The sequence below is a fragment of the Pongo pygmaeus genome, chromosome 22 (assembly GCF_028885625.2).
Source record: "Pongo pygmaeus isolate AG05252 chromosome 22, NHGRI_mPonPyg2-v2.0_pri, whole genome shotgun sequence".
NCBI lineage: Eukaryota > Metazoa > Chordata > Mammalia > Primates > Hominidae > Pongo > Pongo pygmaeus.
Window position 1 is genome coordinate 37,547,164 of NC_072395.2, and position 21,403 is coordinate 37,568,566.

General features: G+C 35.0%; 1 long non-coding RNA gene across 1 annotated transcript in view; it reads left to right on the plus strand.

The window, feature by feature from the left end:
* LOC134738965 (uncharacterized) overlaps positions 1–21,403 on the plus strand; it is a 165,863-nt gene that overhangs the window by 35,247 nt on the left and 109,213 nt on the right. The gene's annotated exons all lie outside the window — the stretch shown is intronic.

The following is a 21,403-nucleotide window of genomic DNA, read 5'->3' on the forward strand; positions in this document are numbered from 1 at the left end:
AAGCCTCCAAGAAATGTGGGACTATGTGAAAAGACCAAATCTACGTCTGATTGTGTACCTGAAAGTGACGGGGAGAATGGAAACAAGTTGGAAAACACTCTGCAGGATATTATCCAGGAGAACTTCCCCAATCTAGCAAGGCAGGCCAACATTCAGATTCAGGAAATACAGAGAACGCCACAAAGATACTCCTCGAGAAGAGCAACTCCGAGACACATAATTGTCAGATTCACTGAAGTTGAAATGAAGGAAAAAATGTTAAGGGCAGCCAGAGAGAAAGGTCGGGTTACCATCAAAGGGAAGCCCATCAGACTAACAGCGGATCTCTCGGCAGAAACCCTACAAGCCAGAAGAGAGTGGGGGCCAATATTCAACATTCTTAAAGAAAAGAATTTTCAACGCAGAATTTCATATCCTGCCAAACTAAGCTTCATAAGTGAAGGAGAAATAAAATACTTTACAGACAAGCAAATGCTGAGAGATTTTGTCACCACCAGGCCTGCCCTAAAAGAGCTCCTGAAGGAAGCGCTAAACATGGAAAGGCACAACCGGTACCAGCCACTGCAAAATCATACCGAAATGTAAAGACCATCGAGACTAGGAAGAGACTGCATCAACTAACGAGCAAAATAACCAGCTAACATCATAATGACAGGATCAGATTCACACGTAACAATATTAACTTTAAATGTAAATGGACTAAATGCTCCAATTAAAAGACACAGACTGGCAAATTGGATAAAGACTCAAGACCCATCAGTGTGCTGTATTCAGGAAACCCATCTCACGTGCAGAGACACACATAGGCTCAAAATAAAAGGATGGAGGAAGATCTACCAAGCAAATGGAAAACAAAAAAAGGCAGGGGTTGCAATCCTAGTCTCTGATAAAACAGACTTTAAACCAACAAAGATCAAAAGAGACAAAGAAGGCATTACATAATGGTAAAGGGATCAATTCAACAAGAAGAGCTAACTATCCTAAATATATATGCACCCAATACAGGAGCACCCAGATTCATAAAGCAAGTCCTGAGTGACCTACAAAGAGACTTAGACTCCCACACATTAATAATGGGAGACTTTAACACCCCACTGTCAACATTAGACAGATCAACGAAACAGAAAATCAACAAGGATACCCAGGAATTGAACTCAGCTCTGCACCAAGCAGACCTAATAGACATCTACAGAACTCTCCACCCCAAATCAACAGAATATACATTATTTTCAGCACCACACCACACCTATTCCAAAATTGACCATATACTTGGAAGTAAAGCTCTCCTCAATAAATGTAAAAGAACAGAAATTGTAACAAACTATCTCTCAGATCACAGTGCAATCAAGCTAGAACTCAGGATTAAGAATCTCACTCAAAACCGCTCAACTACGTGGAAACTGAACAACCTGCTCCTGAATGACTACTGGGTACATAATGAAATGAAGGCAGAAATAAAGATGTTCTTTGAAACCAACGAGAACCAAGACACAACATACCAGAATCTCTGGGATGCATTCAAAGCAGTGTGTAGAGGGAAATTTATAGCACTAAATGCCCACAAGAGAAAGCAGGAAAGATCCAAAATTGACACCCTAACATCACAATTAAAAGAACTAGAAAAGCAAGAGCAAACACATTCAAAAGCTAGCAGAAGGCAAGAAATAACTAAAATCAGAGCAGAACTGAAGGAAATAGAGACACAAAAATCCCTTCAAAAAATAAATGAATCCAGGAGCTGGTTTTTTGAAAGGATCAACAAAATTGATAGACCGCTAGCAAGATTAATAAAGAAAAAAAGAGAGAAGAATCAAATAGATGCAATAAAAAATGATAAAGGGGATATCACCACCGATCCCACAGAAATACAAACTACCATCAGAGAATATTACAAACACTTCTATGCAAATAAACTAGAAAATCTAGAAGAAATGGATAAATTCCTCAACACATACACCCTCCCAAGACTAAACCAGGAAGAAGTTGAATCTCCGAATAGACCAATAACAGGAACTGAAATTGTGGCAATAATCAATAGCTTACCAACCAAAAAAAGTCCAGGACCAGATAGGTTCACAGCCGAATTCTACCAGAGGTACAAGGAGGAGCTGGTACCATTCCTTCTGAAACTTTTCCAATCAATAGAAAAAGAGGGAATCCTCCCTAACTCATTTTATGAGGCCAGCATCATCCTGATACCAAAGCCTGGCAGAGACACAACAAAAAAAGAGAACTTTAGACCAATATCCTTGATGAACATTGATGCAAAAATCCTCAATAAAATACTGGCAAACAGAATCCAGCAGCACATCAAAAAGCTTATCCACCATGATCAAGTGGGCTTCATCCCTGGGATGCAAGGCTGGTTCAATATACGCAAATCAATAAATGTAATCCAGCATATAAACAACCAAAGTCAAAAACCACATGATTATCTCAATAGATGCAGAAAAGGCCTTTAACAAAATTCAACAACCCTTCATGCTAAAAACTCTCAATAAATTAGGTATTGATGGGTCGTATCTCAAAATAATAAGAGCTATTTATGACAAACCCACAGCCAATATCATCCTGAATGGGCAAAAACTGGAAGCATTCCCTTTGAAAACTGGCACAAGACAGGGATGCCCTCTCTCACCACTCCTATTCAACATAGTGTTGGAAGTTCTGGCCAGGGCAATTAGGCAAGAGAAGGAAATCAAGGGTATTCAATTAGGAAAAGAGGAAGTCAAATTGTCCCTGTTTGCAGATGACATGATAGTATATCTAGAAAACCCCATTGTCTCAGCCCAAAATCTCCTTAAGCTGATAAGCAACTTCAGCAAAGTCTCAGGATACAAAATCAATGTACAAAAATCACAAGCATTCTTATACATCAATAACAGACAAACAGAGAGCCAAATCATGAGTGAACTCCCATTCACAATTGCTTCAAAGAGAATAAAATACCTAGGAATCCAACTTACAAGGGATGTGAAGGACCTCTTTAAGGAGAACTACAAACCACTGCTCAAGGAAATAAAAGAGGATACAAACAAATGGAAGAACATTCCATGCTCATGGGTAGGAAGAATCAATATCATGAAAATGGCCATCCTTCCCAAGGTAATTTACAGATTCAGTGCCGTCCCCATCAAGTTACCAATGACTTTCTTCACAGAATTGGAAAAAACTACTTTTTTTTGGTTCATATGGAACCAAAAAAGAGCCCGCATCGCCAAGTCAATCCTAAGCCAAAAGAACAAAGCTGGACGCATCACGCTACCTGACTTCAAACTATACTACAAGGCTACAGTAACCAAAACAGCATGGTACTGGTACCAAAACAGAGATATAGATCAATGGAACAGAACAGAGCCCTCAGAAATAATGCCACATATCTACAACTATCTGATCTTTGACAAACCTGACAAAAACAAGAAATGGGGAAAGGATTCCCTATTTAATAAATGGTGCTGGGAAAACTGGCTAGCCATATGTAGAAAGCTGAAACTGGATCCCTTCTTTACACCTTATACAAAAATCAATTCAAGATGGATTAAAGACTTAAATGTTAGACCTAAAACCATAAAAACCCTAGAAGAAAACCTAGGCAATACCATTTAGGACATAGGCATGGGCAAGGACTTCATGTCTAAAACACCAAAAGCAATGGCAACAAAAGCCAGAATTGACAAATGGGATCTAATTAAACTAAAGAGCTTCTGCACAGCAAAGGAAACTACCATCAGAGTGAACAGGCAACCTACAAAATGGGAGAAAATTTTCGCAACCTACTCATCTGACAAAGGGCTAATATCCAGAATCTACAATGAACTCCAACAAATTTACAAGAAAAAAACAACCCAATCAAAAAGTGGGCAAAGGACATGAACAGACACTTCTCAAAAGAAGACATTTATGCAGCCAAAAAACACATGAAAAAATGCTCACCATCACTGGCCATCAGAGAAATGCAAATCAAAACCACAATGAGATACCATCTCACACCAGTTAGAATGGCAATCATTAAAAAGTCAGGAAACAACAGGTGCTGGAGAGGATGTGGACAAATAGGAACACTTTTACACTGTTGGTGGGACTGTAAACTAGTTCAACCCTTGTGGAAGTCAGTGTGGCGATTCCTCAGGGATCTAGAACTAGAAATTCCATTTGACCCAGCCATCCCATTACTGGGTATATACCCAAAGGACTATAAATCATGCTGCTATAAAGACACATGCACACATATGTTTATTGCGGCATTATTCACAATAGCAAAGACTTGGAACCAACCCAAATGTCCAACAATGATAGACTGGATTAAGAAAATGTGGCACATATACACCATGGAATACTATGCAGCCATAAAAAATGATGAGTTCACGTCCTTTGTAGGGACATGGATGAAATTGGAAATCATCATTCTCAGTAAACTATCGCAAGAACAAAAAACCAAACACCGCATATTCTCACTCATAGGTGGGAATTGAACAATGAGAACACATGGACACAGGAAGGGGAACATCACACTTCGGGGACTGTTGTGGGGTGGGGGGAGGGGGGAGGGATAGCATTGGGAGATATACCTAATCCTAGATGACGAGTTGGTGGGTGCAGTGCACCAGCATGGCACATGTATACATATGTAACTTACCTGCATGTTGCGCACATGTACCATAGAGCCTAAAGTATAATAATAATAATAATAATAAAAAGGAAAAAAAAAGACTTGTATATTTAACTCACTATAGTGTTTATGGCAACTAAAAAGTACACTTATAAAAATATTTTAAACAGAAGTTTGTATCTATAGCATGAGTTTCTTTCAAGAAGAAAGTTATGTTCTTAATTATTGTTAAGATGTTGGCTTTGCCTTGAATGGGGTTTGTGTATGTGTATTTGTGTGTGCCAGAAAGTTGGGTATGTGTATGTGTGATTTAATATATGCAGCATAGCAAAATGCTATTGACCCTGTTTTTATAGAAGTGCCTACAAAATCAAAATAATTGGGTTTTTCTTTTTACAATACATTTTAAAAAGTGCCTACTTTCATTTGATATCTAAAAATTTCTCACCACAGAATAATCACTATATGATATAAAATAGTTTATACTCATCATTTATTCTTTATATTATCTTTTAAAGTGTCTCATACATAAAATCTTAATTTTTAATTTTTAAAATTTTTGTGAGTACATAGTAAGTATATATTTATGGGGTATATTGGATATTTTGATGCAGGCATACGATGTATAATAATCACATCAGGGTAAATAGGGTATCCATCACTTCAAGCATTTATTTTTTGTGTTATAAATAATCCAAATGTATAATTAAATTACTCTTAATATTAACCATATCATCCCGTTGTGCTATCAAATACTAGATCTTATTTATTCTTCTAACTATTTTTTGTATCTATTAACCACCCCACCTATTCCCTTCCACTATCTCACAGTCTGGAAAGGGTAAAAATCTTATATTTAAAAACATAAGAACACATCTGTTCCACAGTACAGAAATAAAAATGCATTGCAATATGGAGGAAGCTCATTAACATGTGAAGGTGTCAATTATAACCCCTTGCACTGTGATTTTCCCTGTGTTTCCTCCAGAATCCTAAATCTAGGCCATGTGACCCTCTGGCATCTGTAATGAGTGAAAGTGGTAGTGTCAATCCTTATTCTGAACATTAGTAAATATTAAATGCTTCAACTTTTCCTGTTAGGCAAAAAATATACATGAAAGTCTAAGTTTTTTCTCACACCATTGACTTCTCTGCATACAATTTCTCCTTTTGGGGACAACTACATGGATATAGTAAATTATTACCTATAGGACTGTTTTAAAAATCACATTGGGCTTTTAAAATATTTTCATAATTAAACATTTCATAAGCATATATTTTTTCATAAGTAGATATTTTTGTAATCATATGGAAATATACACATCAATGTTGAGGATCAAAATTGTATCCTTTGGGCTATATAAATAGGACTTCTGGTTTGAGACTAATTATGTGACAGAGGTTTTGGCAGGATACTTTAATCTTTAGGTGACATATTGTTTCCAAAGTTCTATCTTTTGTAAGAAATATACATTTGTTAGATCAGAAGCTATATTTCAGGCACTGGAAGTTGTGTTGATTTGCTAAAGCAGATGACCAATATGAAATGGAATTGCTACAAATGATCCTGGTGAAAGGATAATCAAGTGTTATTCCCCAGTTCCCACTGTTTTCTGTCCAGATAAAACATATATGTCAAATGGAGATTTATAGATATTTTCACCTTTCTTACATTTTTGATAGTGGAATAATCACTTAGCGGGTCATAGGTTTATCTTCCCCAAAATACTGTTGGACTTACTGAGTGTCTCTTTGGCAGTCATGATGGCCCATACAGTGTTGCTTTATACCAAGAAAATTGCCTTCTAGCAAAATTGATTCTCACAGAATTAATTGATATCATCATATCCTCTATCACTCTGGTATAGATGACCTTATAAAATAATACGTTTGAATACTGAAGACAATTCCAGCACCAGCTAGAAGACACCTTGTAAGGGTGGATGTGATATATGCACTGAACCATGAAGTACAATTGTAAGAAGAGTGTTAATACATCTTTCTGTGTTGAAAAAAATAACTGCAGACTTAGGCTGGATTTATGTCTTATCATAAAATCTCTGGACATGGAACAATTTCAGTTCCCTAAGTTAGCAACTGTATCAGGTAATAAATTATTCACAAAATATTATCAACTAACTTTAGATAGCACAGCTGTTCCATTGATAGGTACATGTATTTTTATTTTTAATAAGAAGTTTACCTCTCTCGCACAGAATATAAATCTGTTAGTTTATGCATATCCACATATTCCATCTACTGTTATTTGATACTTAATACTTCACAACATGGTCCAAGATGGCTCCAACCATCTCATTCATATTCCAGCAGCAGGAAAGGAGAAGGGGTGAATAAAGATGTGGCCTATCTCTTATTTTTATGTCAGCCTTTTTATAACAAAGATAAAGTGCACACATTTACATGCACAACTTGATGATTTCTTACAAAAAATGCACGTAACTATTTCCCAGATTATTAAAATATTAATAGCAACTGTCTTTTTCCAGTGCTATAACAGAATATCACAGGTTGGGTAATTTATAAACAACAGAAGTGTGTTTCTCACCGTTCTGAAGACTGGGAAGTCCAAGATCAAGGCATCAGCATTCAGTGTCTGGTGAAGGTCTTCTTGCTTCATTCTCACATGGCAGAAAGTAGAGAGGCAAGAAGGGCTAAACGGCTCCCGCACACTCGTTTTATAAAGATATTAATTCCATTCAAGAGGACAGCGCTCTCATGGTCTAATCTCTTCCCCAAATATCCCACCTCTTAAGAATATAATGAGGGTTACATTCCGATGTGAATTTTGAGAAGGACACAAACATCTAAACCATAGCAGCAACCAAGAAGCTTTGTTTATGCCTTCCCCATATTAATCAAAAAAACAAAAACAATAAATAAAACAAACCCACAAACTTCTAAATTTCCAAGATCAAAAAAACAAATCCACAAACTTCTAAATTTATTCTAACAATATAGATTAGTCATATCTGGCTCATTTAAATCAAAGTTTTCAATATTTACCAAAACCTTGCATGTGGAAGCAGTATGTTCATTTATTTGATGTTTAATATACATTGCTTTAATATACTAGCTTATATAATTATTACAATTTTGATAAATTGGATATCTGAGATTTTTGAGATTTCAATTATTATAATTAATGGTGGTATAAATACTTTTGCTTATATCTTCTTTCACAGATATTTATTTCTTTTCAGCATACACTTAGAAGTCAAATAGCTGTGTCATGGAAGATGTGTATGCTTCATGGGAATAGATATTGCCAAAGCCTGTTTTAAAGGAGTTGTACCAATTTACACTCCTACCAACAGTGCATGAGAGTTTCAGTTTCTCCAAGTCCTCAGAGATTAGCTGACAAGGATTTTATAGTATCTTATAAATATATTCATAAACATAGAGATAAATGTACTATCATGAGTGAACACATTCAGAGTAACAGCAGATAAATGAAAACTATATGAAAGAGTAAATGTAAATTCTATAACAGAAGTACAATATCTTAAATTTAAAATGTACTAGACTGGCTTCTTTGTTTTATTTGTGGTGTTTTTCCTTTGTTTCTTTTTTTTTTTTTTCTTTGACAGAGGCTTGCTCTGTTGCCCAGGCTGGAGTGCAGTGACACGATCATGGTTCACTGCAACATCTGCCTCCCAGGTTCAAGTGATTCTCCTGCCTCAGCTTCCCGAGTAGCTGCAATTACAGGCGTGCACCACAATGCTCAGATGGTTTTCGTATTTTTAGTAGAGACAAGGTTTCACCATGTTGGCCAGGTTGGTCTCAAATTCCTGACCTCAGGTGATCCACCTGCCTCGGTCTCCCAGCGTGCTGGAATTATAGGTGTGAGCCACTGCGCCCGGCCTTAGATTGGTTTCTTAACACCATATTGGAGGTGCCAGGAAAAGGGTCTGGGAATTTGAAGGCAGATCAACAGAAATTATCTAACCAGAATCCTCTCACAATTCTGAAGATAGATCAACAGATTCAATCTACCAGATTCTGTCTAATCGAAGACAGAAAAAAACAAAGTCATGAATTCTGTAATCTCTGGGACATTAGCAAGAGATCTAACATATCCATAACTGAAATTCTATGAGGACAGGAGATAGAATAGAGAAGAAGAAAAACTGAAGAAAGAGAGGCTAAAAGTTTCCTAAATTTGAAAATGCAAACTTACAAATTGAAAACAAACAAAAAAACCCAGCGAACCTCACACACACACACACACACAAAAAAAAAAAAAAACACACACACACAAACCTAGACCCATCATAGTTATACAGCTAAAAAGCAAAGATGAACATGAAACCTGGAAACGGTCAGAATCAAACAGCCCATTACATAAAGGGAAAGAAAGAATCTCAGCTGACTTCTGCTGATATACAATAGATGCCAAAATACAGTGGAGCAATATCTTTAAAGTTTTGGCGTTGGGGTGGCTAGCTCCAGATTACTATATACAGTGAAAATATCCTTTTAAAATAAAGGAAAATAGACTGGGTGCTGTGTTTCATGCCTGTAATCCCAGCACTTTGGGAACCCAAGGAGGGCGGATTATTTGAGGTCAGGAGTTTGAGACCAGCCTGGCCAACATGGTGAAACCTCATATATATTTTTTATATATATTTATTTATATTTATTTTATTTATTATAAATTTATATATATTTTTATATATGTTTATATATATATTTATATATATATTTATATATATATATATATATATATATATAAAAATGTGAACAGCCACTAGCTGTTCACATTTTCATCAGCTAAGCACCGGATAAGTGAAGAAGTCTTCAAAATGACTGTAACCACAGCTACTCTCTGATTTTAGCCTCAAGAGGGACCTCATGAAACTCTCAGCCAGAAAATCCCATCTGAGTAACTCTGTCGCCCAGGCTGGAGTGCAGTGGCGAAATCTCGGCTCACTGCAGCCTCCACCCACCTGGTTTAAGCGATTCTCCTGCCTCAGCCTCCCAAGTAGCTAGGATTACAGATCCCTGCTACCAGGCCCAGCTAATTTTTGTATTTTTAGTAGAGACAAGGTTTCACCAGTTGAGACCAGTTGGCCAGGCTGGTCTCAAACTCCTGACCTCAGGTGATTGGCCTGCCTCAGCCTCCCAAAGTGCTGTGGATTACAGGCATGAGCCAACACACCCAGCCCGATTGAGGAGACACTATGATTGAGGTAGAAAATGTTTGTATCATCAAAAAAGACATGCACCATATATGTGTGCAGATGATTATGATGAGAAGAATGTGGGGTCTATTACCAGTTATATATGAATTCAAGGGTATCATAAGAACTCTGAACTACCAAGTGTGGTTAAAAAAAAAAGAAACAATTGGTCTATTGCCTGCCCATTATATAAGCAGAGTCTCTCCTGTAGTCAAGGAGAAATCATGATTGAGATTTGCAACTCTATGGAATCAGAATCAAGGCAAGGGCAGCTTTTACACTCTGATGGAAGACTAATTCATGTCTGAAGTTTGTGGCATAGTTAATTTTTTACTGCTCTTGCTAGGGTGAATGATATGATACCGTAAGTCTTCTGCACATTTATCACATGGAATCTTTCCTTTAGAAGTGTAAAAAACATACAGAATTCAATACTTGAACATACATATTAAAATATGTAAATACACATTAAAATATGTAAATACACATATTTTTTAATATTCATACTAAAAATTAGGCAACTCACAGTAACAATTTAAAACCCTACTATTTGAATGAAAAACTATCGTAGCAATATTTTAAGTTACCAGAGAAGTTATTCAAGGTGGTAAGAAGCTCCCTTCAATGGCCATTTGGATAACCTATCAGATTTGTTTTAAACAGCAACAGAAACCCAATGGTTGGAGTCACAGGGAGACTGATTTCAAAGATAAGTTTAAATATACATGAAAATGTGAATATGTGACTATGATGAGGATACGCACACATATACACATATGTAGACAAACCACACATAATATGTATTGTATATTTATCTGTGTACTTCACAGCTATTAAAGAAATAGAATGGGATTGCTTAAGAGAAAGCAAGATCTGGCTTAATGGAAAGTGTTAGATCTGCCTTTTCATCCAAAGATTTGATTACTCAAGCTGGATCCAGTGAGTGAATCCACAGTATCATTGTATTCCATTGATGAAATATGGGCTTAAGGAAATCAATATGTGTAGTTACTCAGACACTTTTAAAGGACAAATGTTTACAAGTGTATATTTATGGTCTAGAATCCTCTGCACAAAGCAATATTTTCATTTGTTCCTTCTGCACTGTTTTGTCTATCTACCCTCCTCATCTAGCACTTCAGTTAGTTGCCTTTTTCATCATCCTGGGGAATTCTCTTGTGTAAATACTCATAACCTGAAGGGAACTGACCCAAAAGAAGGGCCAAAATGCTTATGTGCACTGTGACTATCTTCACCTGCTTAGGGACTGGCTAAAGCTTGAGTTTGCTGTGATGATCTGCTATAAAAATGCTCCCCATAGAGTAACCAACCTGTGAAAGATTACTCAGCCTGCAGATTGCACAAGCTCTCTCATACCAAACACAGTATCTCTACTGAGCTAAGCGGCAACAAATATAGCATCTGACATTTACTTACTTAAATCTTAAACATATGCCCACAGGGAGTTTCAAGTAGAAACTGAATGAATACCTCATGGTGGAGGTGGAGAAATTTAAAATATCAGATAAATGATGCTTTCACATCTGGATTCTATGAAGTTCAGTGATTTAATCCATTCTTTGGCCTCAGCTTCAGCACAATGATTTCTGAGTCCAATCTTCTTTCTGTTACACTTCAATCTCTAGGAGTCATTGTTCCCAATTTGTCCACCTATATTGGGAGAAACCAGTTTGGCTGGAGAAAATAAGGCTATCATGATTCCACTTTTTAATTCAAACTGTTACAAATGTAAAACCTGTTAGGATTAAAAAAACACAAAATCAATCTGTAAGAAGTGGTGGGTATTTCATCAAATATTAAAAGGTCAAATAGTACTAAGTAATATTCCTACATTAGGAAAATTACTTAGGAACTCTTATCTTTGAAATGTTATAAAGGTCATAGAATGAATGATTTAAAAGTCTGGCAAACAAATAATTGTTTATAATTTACTTATCTTGCTGTCTTTTTTTTAGCGTACATCACTCCTTTATAAACCACTCTCACTGCAATGAAATCACATCTCAAAGATAATTAATAAACTTTTATTTACAAAATATAAAATTATCTTTAATTTTCATACAGTGTGGTCTCTGAAATATTTGAAACTATTCGTATCACTTTTTTGAAACCCTTATATATTTGCTTTCTATGACATATGCTCAGTGATTATCTTTTTGATCTCTGAAATGTACCTTAATCTATTTGCAGCTTGGAAATAGAGCTCCAGAAACCAGATGGCATGAGCTCTATAATTTATTCACACAGAACTTCTCACTATGTCCCCTTAAAAAATATGAACTTTTGGCCTGGTGCAGTGGCTCACGCCTGTAATCCCAACACTTTAGGAGGCCAAGGTGGGTGGATCACCTGAGGTTGGGAGTTCCAGACGAGCGTGACCAACATGGAGAAACCCGTCTCTACTAAAAATACAAAATTAGCCAGGCGTGGTGGTGCATGCTTGTAATCCCAGCTACTCGGGAGGCTGAGGCAGGAGAATCACTTGAACCCAGGTGGCGGAGGTTGCAGTGAGCCAAAATTGCACCATTGCACTCCAGCCTGGGCAACAAGAGCAAAACTCCATCTCAAAAATAAATAAATAAATAAATGAACTTTTGTAAAGTTGCTGATTTCATGGAAATATATTCTTCTTCCTCCCCATCTCTTTACACCTTTGATTACTGTGTTTACCAAATTCGTAGTCATTTTTCAAGATTTAGTTGATAATTTTCTTTCTCTGTGAGGCTTTTTACTCAAAATGTAAGTCAAATTCTACCAGACAGCCTTATTCCCATGGCATAGCAAAGTCCTGGGCAGATAAGAGACATTCAATTTATGTAATAAATCAAACAAGGGCTTTAGATTCAGAAGTCCTGGATTTAAATTTTGGCTCTCTTGTGGGTTTGAAATCCTTCTCTAGAAGCCTTTGCTTCTTCATAGAAAACAGAGCTAATAACCACTTTCCTGTAAGAATTGCATGAGAAAACAGAGGAACATCACCTAGGACAATATCTGGTACTTAGTAGAAGTTCTATAACCAGTTGCTACACTGACACTATTATTATTATTTCTCTGGTCTCCCACCTTTTTAAAAATAATGAAAAATAATTAAATATATAGAAATCTTGAAATGTCCTTTCTTTGTGAAGCTGTGTTACCAATCAAGATAATCACATCTCTTTAGACACCTGATATGGTTTGGCCGTGTCCCCACCCAAAAATCTCATGTTGAATTGTAACCCCCATAATCCGCGCTTGTCAAGAGTGGGACCAGGTGGAGGTACTTGGATCATGGGGGTGGTATCCCCCATGCTGTTCTCATGATAGTGAGTAAGTCTCATGAGAACTGATTCTTTTAAAGCATCCGGCATTTACTCCACTTGCACTCATTCTCTCTCCTGCCACCCTGTGGAGAAGGTGCCTGCTTCTCCTTTGCCTTCCTCCATGAGTGTAAGTTTCCTGAGGCCTCCCCAGCCATGTGGAACTGTGAGTCAATTGAACCTCTTTCCTTTATAAATTACCCAGTCTCATGTATTTCTTCATAGCAGTGTGAAAACAGACTAGTACAATACCCCTGAAATATACATGGCATTTGTTTTTCTCCTGCAAGATATTTAGTGGTTTATCTGTTTATTGAATTCTTCTCAAGTCAGAAACAATAAAAATATAGTAGCTTCTTCTTAGATCATATCAGTCCATCTTTCCAGTGTTATACTATTTTCTCTCACGGATTCAAAACTAAATCTAACTGTAGTAACATGATGATTTATATAACACAATAAACAAAATAATTATTGTGATAAGTAGTCATAGAATGTTGATGTTTGCTTATAAATGTATCATTTAGATAGAGAAGGTCCACATGATTTTTTGACTTTATGATGATGTGAAATGATAGGCATTTGGTGGAAACTGTATTTTGAGTAGCCATACAAACATTCTGTTTTTCACTTTCAGTACAATATTAATTATATGAAACATTTAACAGTTTATTATAAGATGGGCTTTGTGTTAGATGATTTTGTCCAACAGTGTGGGCAAAATATAGGTATTCTGAGCACATTTCAGGTAGCTTAGCCTAAGCTATGATGTTCAGCAAGTTAAATGTATTAAATGTATTTTGACTTATAATATTTTCAACTTATAATGTGTTTACTGGAACATAACTCCATCATAAGTAGGAGAGCATCTGTACTTTTCTCCTTTTTATCCTTCCCCCTCTTTGGGAGTTTGAAATATTTTTTAATTCACAAGAAAGCCAATTAATTGTTAAAATCTAGTTGTTGAATTTCCACTAGTTCCTCCTCCAGGTATTTAGCAGGACACTTAAAATTAGTATGAGTTTTTCTTCCACAGTGGACACTAGTTATGCAAAAAAGAAATTGCATATTAGATAAATGTTGTTTAGCCTTGATGAGTGGATGGGTACATATATTTAGTCATGTATGTTGGCTAACACTATTTAAGGGAAGAGATATGATATTGGAGATTGTATATTTCTTCAAAGGCTGTAACTGGAGAAACAAAGGGGTCAGAGGGAAACTAGTATAAGAAAAAAACATTAAAAAGAATGACAATTAAGCAGGTTTAGAAGGAAAGCAGGTCTCTGTCTATGACTAAAGGAGGAGAGAGAAGCCAGCATATTGGCAAGTCTTCTGCCCTTCAGAACACCTACACCTTATTTGTTTGGAGTAGTAGTGTTCAGCAATATTTATTTTCAAGATTGTAGGTCTGTGTATTAATCTGTTTTTACGTTGCTAATAAAGACATACCTGAGGCTGGGTAATTTATAAAGGAAAGAGGTTTAAGGAACTCACAGTTCCACATGACTGGGGAAGCCTCACAATCATAACAGAAGGCAAAGAAGGAGCAAAGGCATGTTTTACATGGTGGCAGACAAGAGAGCTTGTGCAGGGGAACTGCCTTTTATAAAACCATCAGATCTCATGAGACTTATTCACTATCATGAGAACAGCACAGGAAAAACACACTCCCATGATTCAACTACCTCCCACCAGGTCCCTCCCATGAAACGTGGGGCTTATGGGAGCTACAATTCAACATGAGATTTGGGTGGGGACATAGCCAAACCGTATCAGTCTTTAATGCTGCCTCTGCAGAAAAATCCCAATTTCTCTAATTTCTTTTATATATAAAATGTTTTGATCATGGACATCTCAATGTGTTAAACACTCAGATCAAGACCATGGGGAAATCTGAGTTATCTTTGCAATTAGAATAACCTCCCAGATAATTAACATTAGTAAATACTAAATTTCAATGCTCTATTTACCCCAAAAGATTTGCTAAAAATATTTTATTTATCAACATTCAGTACACTAACTCTATATATGAGCACCACAATTTTATACAGAAATAAGTCTTTGTATCTTGATGAACGTTTAAGGCTTAGTAGTTAACAGCATTTTTATCTACTGATGATACTAAGTGCTTTTGCAAGGTTAATGAATTTTAATATGGAGGCCATTATGTTACTCTGTCTGCTTCTCACTGTCTGCTGCACTGAAAAAAATCCAATCTATTAAAACTCAGTGTGGAGCAAAGCCATGAAGACCCACTAGTAATTGCTGGTTGACGATGTTGCACAATAGTTGGTCCAAAAGAAATCTGGCCTTGCAGATCTGGCAGAGGAGTCTAGTAAAATGCCACAAAAGTTATTGCAGAATATAAATCAGAAATTGAATAACAGTAGTCACCCCAGTGATAGAACATTGAGGTTATGTTTACTCAAGTGGTAGCAACATGGTTATAGACCCACTGGCAGCATTCGTCTCAGGCAAATTAATTAGCTTAGTCTACTCCAAAGCCACTTAGCAAAGATTGCAAATCATTGGAGAAACCAATTAAACCACAATAAAGAAGGCCATGCTGATCAGTTTGGCCATGTATTATGGACTGCAGAGTCTCCCAAGCATTCTCCTTTTATGTGCATTCACATAATTATGATCCTGGTCAGAATGGAAAAAGAGAAATTATTGAAACAATTGATTAAAATTTAGGTTTATATATGGGATGTTTGGATGTAATAAAATGCTAACAATTGGTCATCTGAGTGAGAGAATGGTTTAAACTTTTCTTATAACTTTTGTATACATTTTAAATTATTTCAAAGTATGAATTATTTTTAAAAATTAAACTTCCAAAGAATAAAAACGCATTATGAAATAAAAATAGTAATAATAAATAAATAACCTAATGCCAAACCTACCATAATAATTTTATTTTCAATCAACTCAACCTTAAAATTAAAAAGTAAATAGGAAAATGATGATATCTTTGTTTTTATTGTTGGTCAAATCACTCTCAGTGAATATAATACTTATTGAACAGAAACCCAAAAGGTAATAATACATTATGGACATTTGAAAAGCAGGTCTTGATAAAATTGTATTTTTTAGAAAGAGTCTATGTTTCCTGTTTTAAGGGCATGTACAATCAAGGCAGTGCATGGCACAAAATATTTTTTATATTTTAATATTGTTTGCACAACTGCCCAGTACTTTAGAAAAAAATCAGATCAGGCATATTTTGAAGTAATTCATGGTCTTTGGGAGTGCAGTAGAACGTAGAACAGCCACAGAGATGACATCTTCAGTGCTATTTGCAGCCTGTATATAACCTCACATGCTCTCTTGTCCCAAAAGACATCCAAAGCAGGCCTGGATGGCTTCTGAACATTTGGTGTTTTCTCATATCATCACCTTCTAAATTTAAGTTCCTTATTAGAGGAAGACAAGCCTATCAGAACAGATGTTCAGTTGAGTGGAAAGAACAGACTACAGATTGAATCAGTAAATCATTAAATGGATACTTTAAGAAAACAAATTAGTTATTTTTGTTTTTATATTACCCAGATTTTGACAAAATATGTGCCTTTTTCATATCATGATAATTTTCGTGAAGATTTTTCTCTCACACAAGCACTTACTAATGAAGATAACAGGATATTTGTTTCTGCTGAATTCAGACAAAAATTGTACATTTTCAGCCAAATTTCTTGAAAGAAATGTGAAAACATTTAGGCAACAGGAGTTGCCTGACATTGATGCCTCCCTCATTTGTGAAATGTTTTATTATTTAGTCTATCAATCAAGGCCATAGATTTTATTGGATTTAGCTACCTAATGTCTGCACCTCATTTCATTTTGGTAATTTATTTATTTATTTTTAAATGGATAAATAATTGTATATATTTATCAGGTACAACATGTTTTGAAATATGCATACATTGTGGAATCCCTAAATCAAACTAATTAACATATATATTTTCTCACATACCATTTTGTGGGAACACTTAAAATCTATTCTTTTAGCAGTTTTCAAGAATATATTGTTATTAGCTGTAATTCACTATATATTATCTCTGGAACTTGTTTCTCTTGCCTAACCAAAATTTTTTATTATTTGGTTAACATCCTCCTAACACCATTCTCCTGCCCACCCCCAATGCTTGGTAACTACCATTCTACTCTCTGCTTCTATGAGTTCCACATTTTTAGATTCCTCGTGTAAGTGAGTTTATGCGTAGTGTTTTTCTTTCTTTTAGGCAATATCCAGTTCAAATCCTCATTTTCCATAAAGCCTTGCAAGAGCACTCCTTCAAAAAGTTATCTCTCCTCTTCAGGTAGTATGGCATGATTTCCAAAAGTTTAATCCATTGAACATTCTGATCCTTGAAATGATGTATTTTCTATAAATTATATTTTCAATTAAGTTTGGAAAGAACTATAGACTACAATTCCTCTTGTAGAGATTGAAAAGGCAGATTCACTATTAAGAGTTCTGAAATTGCCAGAATTAATAAATCAAATTAGCTTGGTTTAGACTAGGTTTTTCTAATGTACTTGATGATGGACGCTTTCCCCATCCACTAAGATTTATTCACACCCTCCTGAATTATATTTCATATATCTCAATTTAAAAAATGCTATATTATGAAAAGTAGATAAAATATATAGTGATGAATTTTTTTACTATTTTAGGATGTGTTCATTTTTTGCAGTCAAATTGGTTGTTTTCTTATTTTCCTTTTTGCACATTCATGACTGCTTTGAGCATTGTGTTCTTTCTTGGTTCTCCCAAAGTACCTAACAACATGATGGTAGGTTTTCAATCTTTTTGATTTAGCAAAATTATTTTTATAAAAATATGAATTAAACAAATATAAAAATAAAAAATATGTCTTGATGATGAAACACTAAGTAATACCATGTTTAATTAATTGTCTGAAAAGACATAAAAATGGCATAAAGAATAGTGTAGGTATACACATAACACAGAGCTTAAGAAATAAAACTTGAAAATAAAAGTTGAAGATCCTTGTATATCTGTTCCTGGTGGCATTTCATGCTATTTAGAGGAACTCACCATCCTAAAGTTATTTTTCCTCATTTTTGAAGCTTTTTTAACAGTTTATTACAAGCCCTGTATCCTTAAGCAGTAGTGTCGACTTATTTTATAATTTATATAAATGGTTCTGTTTTAATTAACTTTTTTCTTATAAATATATTTGTGATGTTTAGCCTTACTAAAAAATAGTCCCAAGAATTTACACATTTAATGCTGAATAGAACCATGTTATTTGAGCACAATTATCATCATTATTATTATTATTATGGTATATGCATTACAATTTGCTGGTGCTTGAAACAATACTTCTGTGAACATTCTCAAATATAGCAGCATTAATGCTGTTGGATTTATTCCATTATACTTGGTCATAAAAGCAATTTCTGCACCATAATATATGCATATTTTTACTTTCATTGTGTCCCAGTTACCTATTACTGGGTAACAACTAACCTCCAAAACGTTGTAGTGAAAAAGAACCGCGATTTGATTTCACTGACAGAACTATGGATGTCTGGGATAGTGGAGAAGGCTGAGGTGGCTTAAATACTGATATAGCAGAATCCTTTAGCTTGTGGACTCACATCTGCTAGTCCAGGAATTAAAAGAAAAAAAAATACACATTGTAAAATCAGCCTGTGGCCTGATTGTATATGGTCCCTGAAATAGAAATCATTTTTACATTTGTAAAGGGTTATTTTTAAAAATAAAAAAAAAACCTCAAGGAAGTAATAGAAGTCTTTATGTGGTCCTCAAAACCTATATTATTTATACTATGTGGCCTATTACAGAGAAACAAAATAAAAACAAAAGCTTTGCTAACGAATATCTTGGATATGGCATGTGATGAATTTTTAAAAAAATATATTATTACAAACTCTGCCTTTACTGATAAATGTAGTACAGTTGTATTTATTGTGTTTACAAGAAGATTTAGGGTGTTTTCCCTACCATCATGTGTACTACTTTCTATTCATTATTTTTCCCTTTTACACATTTATATTTTACAATTTATTTTTGAAATAAAATGTACACAGTGAAAAAAATGTCTTCAATATCTTATTTTGTTTAAGGATCATAGCAAAGCTCTTAGTGTAACTTTAAAATAATCTATAACTTAATCTACTATTTTGAGTGAGAACCGGTCTCAAAAAAATATATATGTATATCTATCTATCTATATCTATCTATCTATCTATCTATATCTATATCTATATATTTAGAAATATATTTAGAAATAAATATATAGAAATATATAGATATATATATTTAGATATATATAGATATATATCTATATATTTAGATATATATAGATATAGATAGATATAGATAGATATATAGATAGATATACCTATATCTATATATATATAGATATATATATAATGTTCTAGTGCTATTTCAATATAAACTAACTTAACTCCTGCCATAAGTTCTGCCCCATTAGCCAAATGTATTTTTAATATTTTTCTTTGGATATAATTCCTAGGTACTTGCTTAGTAATATGATTCCATAATGCTTTGACCTAAAGCATCACATACATTTCAAAATTACCTGAATTCTTAATCTCTTATCCCCCAACTGATAGTCTTGTGCAGAGATGCACAAGAACATGGCTGAAGGCAATTTATATGCAGAATAAGTAATGCAGAGAGTGAGGCAATTATCGCAGCTGGTTATCTATAGTGATTAAATTCACCTTCGAGTTGCTCTCTTCTCCAAATCATATGACAAACACACAGGTAAAGGATTCAGTTAAAATTATAATTCCTTCCATTCACCAGGTAATACGTGTCTTCTTTCGTGGAAACAGAACTCATCTGAATGATTACGATTTGGCATTCACATAGAAAAGTGGTTCTCAAAGTTTAGTGCCTATCTAAATCACCTGAAGAGCCTCTTAAAAAATGGAGTGCTGAGTTCAAAAACAGAGTGCTGAGTCCTACTTCCAGAATTCCTGATTCAATGGGTCTATAAGAGGCCAAGCAGTTTTGTTTCTAGCAAGTTTCCAGGTAATGGTAAAGACGCGATTCTCGGCATCACTTTAAGAATCATTAATCATCGCTACTATTAAAGAATCGATCATATTGCAACACCTGGAATAATAAGGAATATTAAACATTCCCCCATTTTCAGAGCAAACCTAGCTTTATATAATCAATTAGGGCTTACCCATTCTTTTTGCCAACTTCTAGTAATTTACCAACTCTCTTAAGTATAAATTAAGCTGCTGACCGAAGTTCTTATTATATTTCCTCAATTGTGTATGAGAAATAAAATATTGAATGAAATCATCACTTGACCAGAGATTAATCCTTAGAATATTTTTAGAATGCTAAATCGTATTAGTATCTCCATTAAAGAAATTAGTACAAATTAAAGGAGATCAGGAAACTCTGTGGGACGGGTTTTGTGAATCAATTAGCTAGACTGATTATCAAATTAATACTTCCAATTATTCTTGAAAGAAATAATTAAGCACCATAGCCTGTCTGCTTAAGAAGAAGTTGGAACATAAATAGATAGAACCATGTTTATATATGTAGGGTAAGGCTGAGAGAGAAGAGAAGTCCGGTAACAATGATGCATTTCATGAGGCATCAGAAAACATCCATGATTTCATTAATTCTAGAACTGCTTAGATTTCTTGCATTTCTGAGGTTGCTACATAAAATACAGAACACCCAGTTAAATTTGAATTTCAAATGAACAATGGATTTTTTTTAGCACAAGGATGTCCTAAATATTGCATGGAAAATATATTACTATAAATTATTTATTATTTTTCTCAGCATTAAATTTAACTAAGGTTTTCATCTGCTAAATCTGGCAACCATATTCTAATTGGATCTGCTCATGTAAAACATTTGGCAGATGTATGGCTGTATATGACTAGGTAGGAATAAAGAGTTTTTTTTCTCTATTTTTCCCACTATATATCATTGTTTGTATCATACAGTGTTTAGTTAGGGAAACATAACTCCTTTTAGTATTAACAGCTCACACATTTGTTGGAAAAGCTAGGGAACAGAGGGTCCAAAAGTGGAAAAGTTACCAACGAGCCTCCTGAAACATTTATGTGGGTGGAAAATTTCCAACTGTCAAGAAAATCTGGGAAGGCCAGATGTGGTGGCTCACGCCTGTAATTCCAGCACTTTGGGAGGTCCAGGCAGGTGGATCACTTGAGGCCAGGAGTTCAAGACCAGCCTGGCCAACATGGCAAAA